This window comes from Manis pentadactyla, chromosome 11 (assembly GCF_030020395.1).
Source record: "Manis pentadactyla isolate mManPen7 chromosome 11, mManPen7.hap1, whole genome shotgun sequence".
NCBI classification, from domain to species: Eukaryota; Metazoa; Chordata; class Mammalia; order Pholidota; family Manidae; genus Manis; species Manis pentadactyla.
The window spans coordinates 73,578,250-73,589,927 of NC_080029.1; the positions used below are offsets into that span (position 1 = coordinate 73,578,250).

Genomic DNA, 11,678 nt, shown 5'->3' on the forward strand with positions numbered 1-11,678 from the left:
AATAGCACAGAGTTCTGACACACACACAACAGCCAGTGATTAAGAAGCGGGAGGACCAGGGGCTTGTGCTTTGACTTTGCAGTTTGCTCACTGTTTGGAGTTTTCAGCCTTCTGAGGAATCACAGAGTGAATGTTGATACTGAAGAAGATCATGGGAGAAGCAAGCTCTTAGGAGCATAAATCCCGAAGTCAGTGTCACATGTGCAAATTAGGGAGGGCGGCAAGAAAGACCCTTGGAAGCTACTCACCACACTGAGTGATTCAGTATGACCATTAGTTCATACAACTACAGTTGTTACACAAGGCACAAACAGCATAACTTCTGTAAATGTTACAGCTTACAACACTAGTAAATGTGTGTATCATGCACACAAATAGGACACTGGTGCTTACGTATGGTGATGGTTTTAAAAGGGGCCTCGGGATGAATGATATACAATAGTGCACGTGAGAGGAAAGACCAGGAAACACAATGAGTCAGTTTATCTCAGTTTTAAGAGGGGTCGTTTTGACAGCGGAATTCACTGTTTCACGGTGGTACAGTATCACTCTGAGGCTGCTGTAACACAAACAGACTCCTTGGACCTTACTCTGTATCAGTAGCTTCCGCTCAGCACCAGAAGACGGTGAATAGATGAGCAAGTGATTATCACCCCCTACAGGGTATGGGCAGGAAAGAGTGAAAGCCGGGTTGCAGAGATTCCATGTTGGAAACTAGTTCATCCCCTTGCCCCATTTAGCTTCGTCTGTGCCCAGCTGTGGACTGTGGTCATGCCCAAGCCCTGTTGGCACTGACTTTAAGATGTGGGCATGGGCATGGCAGGAGGGGCCTCTGGATCTTTTAGTCCAACCAAATTGAAACAACCTCACAGTAAGCCAAGGACATCCAGGCTATGCTCCTTCTTTCTCACTTAAAATATGAACCTCTTCTGTTGCATGATAAACACCACCTAGTCCACTGCTCCTTGAGAGCTGAGACTTTGACCTCTTAACCCCAATCCCAGTCATCATTCACGTATTAAGAAGAAGCATTGGAAGGTAGGGTTTGAAGCTAGTATGGCTGACCTGGAGTATAGAGTCAGGAAATAAAATGGGTCTAAATAGAAGCATGCAGTAGCTGGAGGAGGAGGAGTGAATCCAGAAACAAGAGGTGGACAAGCCAAGCAAACATGAACCCAGAAAAGTCAGTCTCAAATACAAGTTGGGAATCTAGATGCTACAGCACATCAAAGTCACGGGAACAGTAATAGTCACAGAGGAAGAGAGGAGTGAATTCTCCAGGGCCTGCTCCAACTGGCTTTTTATTCCTTTTCACAGTTCTCAAGGGTGTTTCCTCTCACAGAGTGTCTGAGGTTGCTGAGGGAGATTTCTGACAGCCTGCACAGGCCCGGGTATGCTCAACAAATATTTGTGGGGTGAATGACTCAATGATTTTAATTTCAGTGCAAGTTCATCTAGACACCAGCAGATGTTCAGGGAATCTAAATTAATGTATTTCCCACTCGACATATATAAATGATCAATATTACCAACAGGATGAGAAGACAGGGGTTGGAACAAATATGACTATTTATAAAAATCAAAGCTAAGTGAGGCAGTTATGGAACCTTAGAATTTGGGTAGTTTTCCAGATTCACTAGGTAGCCTGCAAACAACAATTGGCTTTTATGGCATTTCCATTGGTTGCTTGCATATTGCCCAATATTGATATATACTCCTTCTGGTCCTGACAGGACTTTTTTTTTCTTGTGCTTCTGAGTCCTCTTTCTCTTTATTGTGCTAAAACAAGAGAATTTGCCTTCAACTGAGTTCAGATACAAAGATGTATTAGCTAACTCTCTTTTGTCTTTCTCACCACACACACACACACACACACACACACACATACACACCCCACATTTAAGCAAAAGGAGAAGCTAGTATATTAACTTTTTCATTAGATCCATTTATTTTTTTTGGAATGTTGCTTTTAACTTCTCGGAGTGGGAATAGGAGTTATTTTTAAGGCTTCAATAATAGGCTGTAATAATAGGCCAGAAAAACAAACAGCAGAATAAAATAAAGGTACAAATCCATTTGGAAGAAAATACAAATGTACTGAGATACTTGACCCAACAAACATGACCTCAATTGCTGATCAAAAGCATTGTGCTTTCCAAATGATCAGGATGCAATTTAATATAGTAGTAACTGCCCAAGTTACAAGATCAACTCTCACAGTCTGCATGTTCTTGAATTCATGTTTATAAGCTCTGAATATCTATGCAGAATAAGAAGCTCAGAAAAGCATATCTGTACTTGAAGACAGGAACTTAACAAATCCTTCTAGTCTGATGTATTAACTGATCAGGCATCTAGGTTGAGTTCAGCTTCACCCTTCTAAGGCTCTGTTTCTGGTACCAAGCAAAGAACTGAACAGAGGTGGTAACAATGATGACAAAATCTGACTCAGATGGTCATGCTCCTGTTAACATAATGGACTAAAACTCTATCCCAAACCTATATCCTCTGAAACATAATGTAGGCCACAGAGAAATGTGGCACCCTTCGAAGGGGAAATTATAAGATGAATAGAAATATGCACACATGCAACACACACACACACGTGAGCATATACACTCAGCATCATGTTCTTCATGAATATAAAATACTCTTTAAAGCTGGGTATTACTTGACATTTGCCGGGCATGCTCCAGACTGGTTCATTAGAAACCTCTGGGATCCAATGGGGATCTCCTAGGAAAAATAGACCTGATGTCTGATTTCAAGTGTGTCAAAATTGTAACAAGAGAGGGTTCTTTCCATACTATCAACACATAAAAATACAAGCATGCCTCAGAGATATTGCTGGTTCATTCCACACCATAATAAACTGAATATTGCAATTAAGTTTGTCAAATGAACTTTTTTATTTTCCAGTGCATATAAAAGTTATGTTTACTATACTGCAATCTAATAAGTGTACAGTAGCAAAAAAAAATGCTAACCATCATCTGAGCCTTCAGGGAATCATAATCTTTTTGCTGGTGGAAGGTCTTGCTCGATGTTGATGGCCACTGCCTGATCAGAGTGGTGGTTGCTGAAGCCTGGAGTGGCTGGGGAAATTTCTTAAAATAAGACAGCAACAATGAAATTTGCTGCATCTACTGACTCTTCCTTTCATGGATGATTTCTCTGTAACGTATGATGCTGTTGGTTAGTACTTCCCTCACAGTATAACTTCTTTCAAAATTGGAAGCAATCCTCTCAAACCCTGCCATTGCTTTATCAACTGAGTTTATGTAACATTCTAAATCCTTTGTTGTCATTTCGACAGTCTTCACAGCATTTTCACCAGAAGCAGATTCCATCTCAAGAAACCACTTTCCTTGTTCATCCAGAAGCAGCAGCTCCTCATTCATCCATGTTTTATTCTGAGATTGCAGCAATTCAGTCATATGTTCAGGCTCCACTTCTAATTCTAGTTCTCTTGTTATTTAACCCCATCTGCAGTTACTTCCTCCCCACTAAAATCTTAAACCCCTTACAGTCATCCATGAGGGTTGTAATCAACTACTTCTGAACTCCTGTTTCCATTGCTATTTGGATATCTTTCCATGAATCATGAAATGTGCAATGGCACCTAGACTGGTGACTCCTTCTCCAAGGGGGTTCATCTGACTTTGCCACCATCTGAGGAATCACTCCCCATGGCAGCTGTAGGCATATGAAATGTATTTCTTAAGCAGTCATATTTGAAAGTCAGAATCACTCCTTGATCCATGGACTTCAGAACAGATGTTGTGTTAACAGCCATGAAAACAACATTAACCTCATTGTAAATCCTCCTCAAAGCTCTTGGGCAACTGGATGCACTGTCAGTGAGCAGTAACATTTTGAAAGGAATTTTGTTTTCTGAACAGGTCTCAACAGTGGGCTTAAAATATTCAGTAAACCATGTTGTAAACAGATGTGCTGTCTTCCAGGCTTTGTTGTTCCATTTATAGAGCACAGGCAGAGTAAATTTAGCATAATTCTTTAAGGCCCTGAGAGTTTTTTGAATGGTAAATAAATATTGGCTTCAACTTAAAGTCACCAGTTGAACTAGCTCCTAACAAGAGAATCAGCCTGTCCTTTGAAGCTTTGAGTCCAACTGTTGATTTCTCTCTAGCTTTGAAAGTCCTAGATGGCCTCTTCTTCCTATCTAAGGCTGTTTCATCTGCAATGAAAATCTGTTGTTTAGTATTTCCACCTGCATTAACGATCTGAGCCAGATCTTCTGGATACATTGCTGCAGCTTCTCCATCAGCACTTGCTGCTTCATCTGCATTTTGATGTTATGGACATGGCTTCTCTCCTTAAACTTCATGAACTAACCTCTGCTGTCTTCCAGCTTTTCTTCTGCAGCTTCCTCATCTCTTTGAGCCTCCACAGAGTTGAAGAGAGTCAGGGCATTGCTCTGGGTTAGGCTTTGGCAGTGTTGCTTCCTTATAATTCTTGTGGTTACTAGAGTAGCACTTTTAATTTCCTTCAAGAATTTTTCCTTTGTATTCACAACTTGGCTAACTGGTGCAAAAAGCTGGCTTTTGGACTATCTCAGCTTTCAACATGCCCTCCTCGTGAAGCTTAATCATTTCTGGCTTTTGGCTTAAAGTTATATATATGACTCTTCCTTTCACCTGAATACTTAGAGGCCAGTGTAAAGTTATTAACTGGCCTGATTTCAATATTGTTGTGTCTCAGGGGATAGAGAAACCCAAGAAGGGGGAGAGAGATGGGGGCATGGCAGGCTGCTGGAGCAGTCAGAGCACACAGTGTTCATAGATGAAGTCCACTGTCTCACATGGGCACGGCCACGGCACCCCAAAACCATTACAATAGTGACATCAAAGACCACTGACCACAGATCACCATAACAAACATAACAACAATGGAAGAGTCTGAAATAGTGCACGAATTACCAAACTGCGACAAAGAGACAAGAAGTGAGCTAATGCTTGTCGGGAAAATGGCCTGATAGGCTTTCTTGACGCAGGTGCCAAAAACTTAAATTTATAGAAAATGCAGTCTTTTGTGCAGCTCAAGTAGCAAAGCACAACAAAACAAGGTGCACCTGTACACTCCATCGTGACCCTCCCACTGATATTTTCAGATGTCTTGTCATCACTAATTCTTCCTTTTGGAAGCCTGGAAGGATGGTAACTTTTCCCATAATCTGGATAGAGATTGGGATTCTCAAAATGCTACCCTGGAACTACAACGTAAGATAGAATTTACTGTAACAGGAAGAAGATAACCAGGGTTTTCATGATGATACCATCATTCCAGTGCTTCTTACTACTTATTCTTAAAAAATAAAAATAAAACCTCAGTGAGTCTGCATCTTGACCATTTCAAAGGCTCGCACAGAGTATGACCACATTGATATAAGTGCAGTGTTTGGGTGCTGTCTGTGGGCAAAAGGGCAAAGGCTGCACAGAGTCCTAAGCCCTCCAAACTGGAAAACTACACCTCCCTAAAATTAAAGTCAAGAAACAAGAGCAGAGGAGACAAGTAAATATCCCCTTTCCCCATGGCACCTCCTGCCTAATGGGAATCGTAGTTAATGATCTGAATCGAAAGCAAAGTCTTGTTTTATGGAATGCTCACTCTTTGTTAAGCAAAGCTGTTTGGGTGAAGGACCATTCTATTGATTTAAAAATTGATTTCTTTTGTTCCCCCTTCATATAACTAAAACATGGCTCACAAATCACAGCTCTTTTATTTTTCTGGCTGCAACCTAGGCTGAATCTCTCTCAACCTCCTCACCAAGGGATGTCTGATGGAGGAAGTGGGAACATTTGGACAGAAATTGTTCAAGATTCTAGTAAAGGTTTCAAGTGGCTTCCTTTGAACATTTGGTAATTTATATTTTGAGTCCCTTGGTGTAATTATTGTAATTACCATTAATCATCAACTTCCAGACCCAATCGAAATACAGAACATTGGAAAGGTCAAAGCAATGGAGAATTCTACTATCCTTCACAGAAGATATGAGGCATTAGCATTCTGATGCACCACTTGCCTGACAAAGATTGTAATGAAAACAGAAAACAGCACAAGATTAATGTGTTCTCGTGATAAGAATCATCATAAGGAGAAGAGAAAGTGGAGCAAGCTTAACCCACTCCTGTCAAAGAGGCGTTGTGATGAGATGGGTCAGGATGAAGGGACAGGTTGTACAGCTTGGCCTGACCCTGCTGAAGATGACCCCTTTTTAAGGAGGAACAAAAGATAAGAAACTAACTCAGGAGCGTGGGAGGTCACATTTTCAATCATTCAGTGGGCTCCTTCCTAGCTATCTGTCTCCAGATCAGATCACACGCATAACCTTCAAACTCATATCACATCTGCCTGCTATAAAAACCCCTTCAGGGCCAAAACAGGACTTACCTTCTCCTCCCAGAACTGAATCCATCTCCTGTGGACAAAACAGGGTAGTGCTTAAGGACCAAATTCTAGAGGTGTCCACACCTGTATTTAAATCCCAGTTCGGCCACTTACTGTGAGATCCTGGGAAAGATGCTTGCCTTTTTTATGCCTCCATTTTCCTGTTTGTGAAATGTGCTTAAAAATATCTACTTCAAAGTACTATTAAAGATAAAGGGAGGCAATATACTTAAACCAATTAGTGCTCAGAAAGTGCTCAATAAATGTCAGCAATTTTTTTTCACAATACAATTCCTTTATTATCATGAAGTCCATCCAGTTACTTAAGCAGAAAAAGACAATCTGGGGTTTATTCTATATTTACCCATCTCTGTCACCCACACACAAACAGAATGGGACCAAATTCTATCATTTTTATCCCCTCAACCTCCTCTGGATCTTTTTTTTTTCTTTCAATCTTCATTGCTTCTGCCTTGGTGCTTACCAGTATGAATTTAATAATCATCTTCCTGTCTCTAGACTTTCCCATTTTAAACTATCAGGTACATGGGAGCCAAAATGCTCTTCAAAAGCATGACTATCACAATGCCCTCCTCTTGCATAAATTCCATCAATGGCTGCCCAACCCACTAGCAATAGCTCAGGTTCCATAGGAAGACCCTGTGATCCAGTCTCTGAATCTCTTCTCATCACCTCACTCTTTTCAGCACCTTCATGCTCCCCATGCACCAGATACGCCAAATTCCCTAAAATCCCAGCACCACCCTGTCTTGCTTCAACCCTTGGGTTGAGGAACAGCGCTGCTCCTGCTCTGAAATCAGTATCCATCTATATCTGGTCAGTCTCTTCTAATTCTCCAGTGGCTCAGCCAGTCATCATCACCTCTCAGAAGCTCTCCCTAAGCTTGCTCCTCCCTCATGTAGCTTTGAATGTTCTTCGTGTGCCCTCACACACCTGAAATACTCTTCTCTCAATACTTATGTTGTATTTTATTATATGTAGGTTCCCATCCCCTACAGGGCCATGAACTGGAAAACACTGCTCTTTCACCCTTGTGAAGCTGTGTCTTTGCCATGTGTCTAGGATGTAGGGGATACAGAATAAATGTTCTCGAATAAATCCATATATCCTCCTTATCTCTCTTGCTGCCTACAATTACAAAAGAGAAGGGAAGTGAAATCAAATTAAGTACTTCCTTTTTTGCTTCTTGTTAACCATTAACATGGGAAATGAGTTTTTTTAAAAACCTAAAGTTCAGGGGAAAATAAAGATTGTGGATTTTCTGTGCACTTCGGAGATTACTCAGGTCCTTTGCATTGGCTGCTGAAAGAAGACAATGTAGCGATGGCTTAAATGCACTGGCAGGCTGAAGATAATTGCGGTAATTTGCTGAAATGTGTCCCCCTAAATTGTCCCTGTATAACAGAGAAAGGAATGAGAGACATTACGAAGAAGAAAATTTTTAATAGCTAACTTTTTACGGGAGCAGGGATGCAGGGGAATTGTACTATACAACTGGTTTTCTGGAAGTCCATTAAGGGAGCCAGCAGGGAAAACCATAAAGAACAATAATTCCACTTGACAACACAAAGGTATGGAAGCTGAAGGAGTCAATTCCAGCACCCTGCAGAGGGAGTGCTAGGTTTGTCTCCTTGCCAGAGGCAAACAGCCACCACGAGAACGGTAAATGCCATCGCTGATCTTTCTGTTGGAAGAGTCCCTCTCTACATTCCTACTAAAGACAAATTTCTCAGGTTCCACTTGGAGGCCTCAAGAGCATTCCTTGGGCACAGAGACCATGGGAGTTTTGCCAGTGGACAATCTCTGGGGTTGGGCTGACCAGGAGGGCTGTTCCTGTTGGAGGCAGTGACATTGGAAGACAACTAAATCACAGCGAAGAAAAAGCAAAGTTTGTAGCTGCAAAGACAGTACTGAGGCCTGAGGAGAGAAACAGGGTCAGAAGTGGGAACTAATCACAACATGAGAAGATGGGAACAAGTGTGAAAAGCCTCAGGGCAAGCGATTCAGGCTGGAGGCTGTGGAGGAAGCAGGGAGGCCAGAGTGCAGGCTCAGGAGGGGCTTCCCATCTAGAGTGGCAGTGGTTAGCGCTCTTAAAAGAACTGCTCAGCACTAACCAGCGGGAACTCTTTTAAAAGAAAAGGAAAGCATTAAAGTTTACTTCGAGTGCCCATGTTCCGCGGCACCGCAATGAGAAAACGGAGGGGAATCAGGCTGGAAACTGGAGAGCAGAGCGGCATCGCCGCAGAAGGAAAGAGACAAGCTCAGCCCCGCAGAAGCCCCGCGACGCGCCTTCACACGGGGTCAGCAGCTTTAACAGAGACCGTCCTGTTAACCATGTAAAGTTCCTGCGGGCTCCTGATGCGAGTTGCAGACAGCTCTTCCCACTCTCGGCTCAATCCCGTCTCAGCTGCGGCCTGGCTTGCCCTGTCCTGTCTATCCCTATCATGCTGCCAAACCTGTCTGATAGTCTCCCTTGCTTTGTGGCTCATCTCTGTAAGATGCCGCCTCTCAGCTCCCCTCCTCTGGGCTATGTGTCCCCCGGCCCTCATGCTTGATCAGGACTCCCATATCTGCATCATGCCTAGGCCCAGGGCAGAAAGGAATTCCTCCATAAGCATCTATTTCTGTGTTGAAGAAGATGTTCAGAATAAGAAAAATTCTCCAGTGTAACAAGACAAAACAACCTCATAACTCTAGAAGGAAATAATTTATGGCAGCTGTTAAAAAAATTAATTTTGAGGAACTAGATAGTTTGCTGAGTGCCTGCTAAGTATCTGATATGTAACAAAGAGTTTCTAAAATACATTCTGCTGTGTATTCGGTACCAAATCCCACATGGAAACAAATTAAGACTTCTAGGGAATGGAAGTAGGACAGATTCCAGGAACTTGGAAGTCCTAGACATGAATATCAAAGTATTTTATTAGAGAAGTAAGAGTTCCATTCATCCCTAAATCCAAATGGTGACTGGGGTTTTGATTGAAAGACGAATACAAACATTAGAAATAGAAGGTTTGGGGCTAATGAGGCTCTTTCTCATTAAAATGGAATCCCTAGGGAGCACATCAAGCCAACTTAAAAGTAAATAATGGAGGAACCCTTCTAGATTTCACCTTGCAGACAGTTATTTTGGAAGGAATCGTGACCCAAAGAAGAGTAACAGAGTTAGAAAGATCTAATTATTTTAGATGAAAAAATACTTAAAAAGGAGTCACAACCAATATTGAAAACCTAATCAATAATAAATAAAACAAAGTTGAGATTACAAGGTAAATGGATTGAAAACAAGGGATCATTAAGGTCTGATGATTGCATACTCCTAGTGAAAATACCAGTGGAAATGTACAACCTATTGATTATAAATAAGCCTATTAGGAGGAAGTATTAGTAAGTCTTGCTCAACACCAACCTAAAGGAGATATCCACCGCCTCCTCCCCAACACTTCCACCAGAGGCTGTTAGAGGGGCTGACAGGGTAAGTAAGAGTGGCTGCTGGGAAGCATTCTGCCACCCCAGCAAGCCCAGTGAGGGTCCTGAGTTTGAACCAGCCCAGGGAGATGGCGTCAGTGGCTTCTGAGTGTAGATGAGAGCATAACACTGGAGTTATGTGAAGTTAATAATCTGGTATCAGTACTGCCACCAAACGAACCACATTCTGTGAGATACAGAAATATTCCAAAGATACTGTGTGAATAGAAAGAGTAACGAAGCAATTTGGGGTGCAAGAGGGATCTAGAGCCGAAATTCTCACATAGAAGTTAAGAATATGAACGAACTCTGAAACTAGATTTTCTGGGGTTCAAAATACACTTCATAGGTTGTGTGGATTAAGTAAGTTAACTCATGGAAAGCACTTAAGAGTATGTGGTGTACATCATGAGCTATACAGTTGCTGTCATTGCTGTCCAGTAGACAGCATACAGCTTGGAAATCTAAACATGAAGAAGCTGACATGAAACTCAGGGGCTTGTTAATAGGTCATCGCAACATTAATTGAATCAATAACTATTTTTGAGTGTCTACTATGTGGTGGACCCTTTGTTAGGTACTTGAGACACTATAGTAAGTGGTGAGACTGTATAAAAGAGCTAGAGAAATTGTATACCTGTATGGATAACCATCATCTTGAGGATAGATGTGAGCGAGAAAGCATTTAAAAATTAGAGTTCTTGCCTTACCCTCCTTTCCTAGCAACTTTAACCAAAAAGACAGAAGGTGAAACTATCTAAGCTGGTGGTCGGGGGAGCCCAGGATTTCCCAGAACCTTAAGAATGAGGAAGGGGAGGTTCGAGGGAGCGGCCTTCGGGGGCATCAGAGCCTGAGAGGAGTGAGGAGGGCGCAGGTGAGGGGGTCTGGGCACAGCAGGACGTCATACCCTGAGCAGGGTGAGCAGGGCATCACACACTGAGGTATAGATCACAGGAGTGACTGCATTAAGGCAGGTGGGAACTAGGTTTCTCACTAATGAAGAAGTTACAAACAAGGGAGACACTAGAATAAACCATGAGATGCTGGATTAGAACTGGATACACCCATGTGAATCCAGATTGTCCATGTATACAGATGAATGTAGAAACGAAGACAGATCAGTCGCCAACATGATACCCCCTCGCTTTCAAATACTTTAGTGTCCATTTCCTAGGAGCAAGGTCATTCTCCCACCTAATCCAGTCCAGAAAGACAGCAGTACAGATCTGTGACTGGAGCAGGCCTTGGGCAGGGCTAGGAGAAGCAAAAAGAGGGAAAAAACATCTGTCCCCCACTCACTGGGGTGCACAGGACAGAAGCCCCTTGTCCCAGTTCTCTAGTCAGAAAGTCTGGCTTCTCCCAGGGACTCTGCTGCCTGCTCTTGGGTCCATGCTGGGCACATGTTGGTGGGAGGGCAGCTCATGACTACCTGACCATTTGGTCTTCAGGTTTTGACTTCCCTCCTCAACCTATCTGTTAGTGTTTTCATTCCTGTCCTGAGGTACCTGGTTTTTGTATTTTATCCAATCTTCAACTGTTACCACAGAAGACTAGACTTGAGAGGCCTCACTCCACCTTGATGGGGCAGGCACTGGAAGTCCCAGCAACTTTTCTGTATCTGTCAGCAGGGAAGGCCAGCTTCATGATTCCCCAGCAGGGAAGGTAAGCTTCATGGGGCCCAGCGCTTACAAGGGCCTGCACTTGTTTTAATGCTCTGTTGTTACCATCTTGAACTTCTTAATGATTTTAACTTTGAACGTGCATGAGTGAGGTTCAGTGGG

General features: G+C 42.6%; 1 pseudogene; it reads right to left on the bottom strand.

The window, feature by feature from the left end:
* Positions 1-2,179: 2,179 nt before the first annotated feature.
* Positions 2,180-8,666, bottom strand: LOC118911918 (tigger transposable element-derived protein 1-like; annotated as a pseudogene).
* Positions 8,667-11,678: the final 3,012 nt, after the last annotated feature.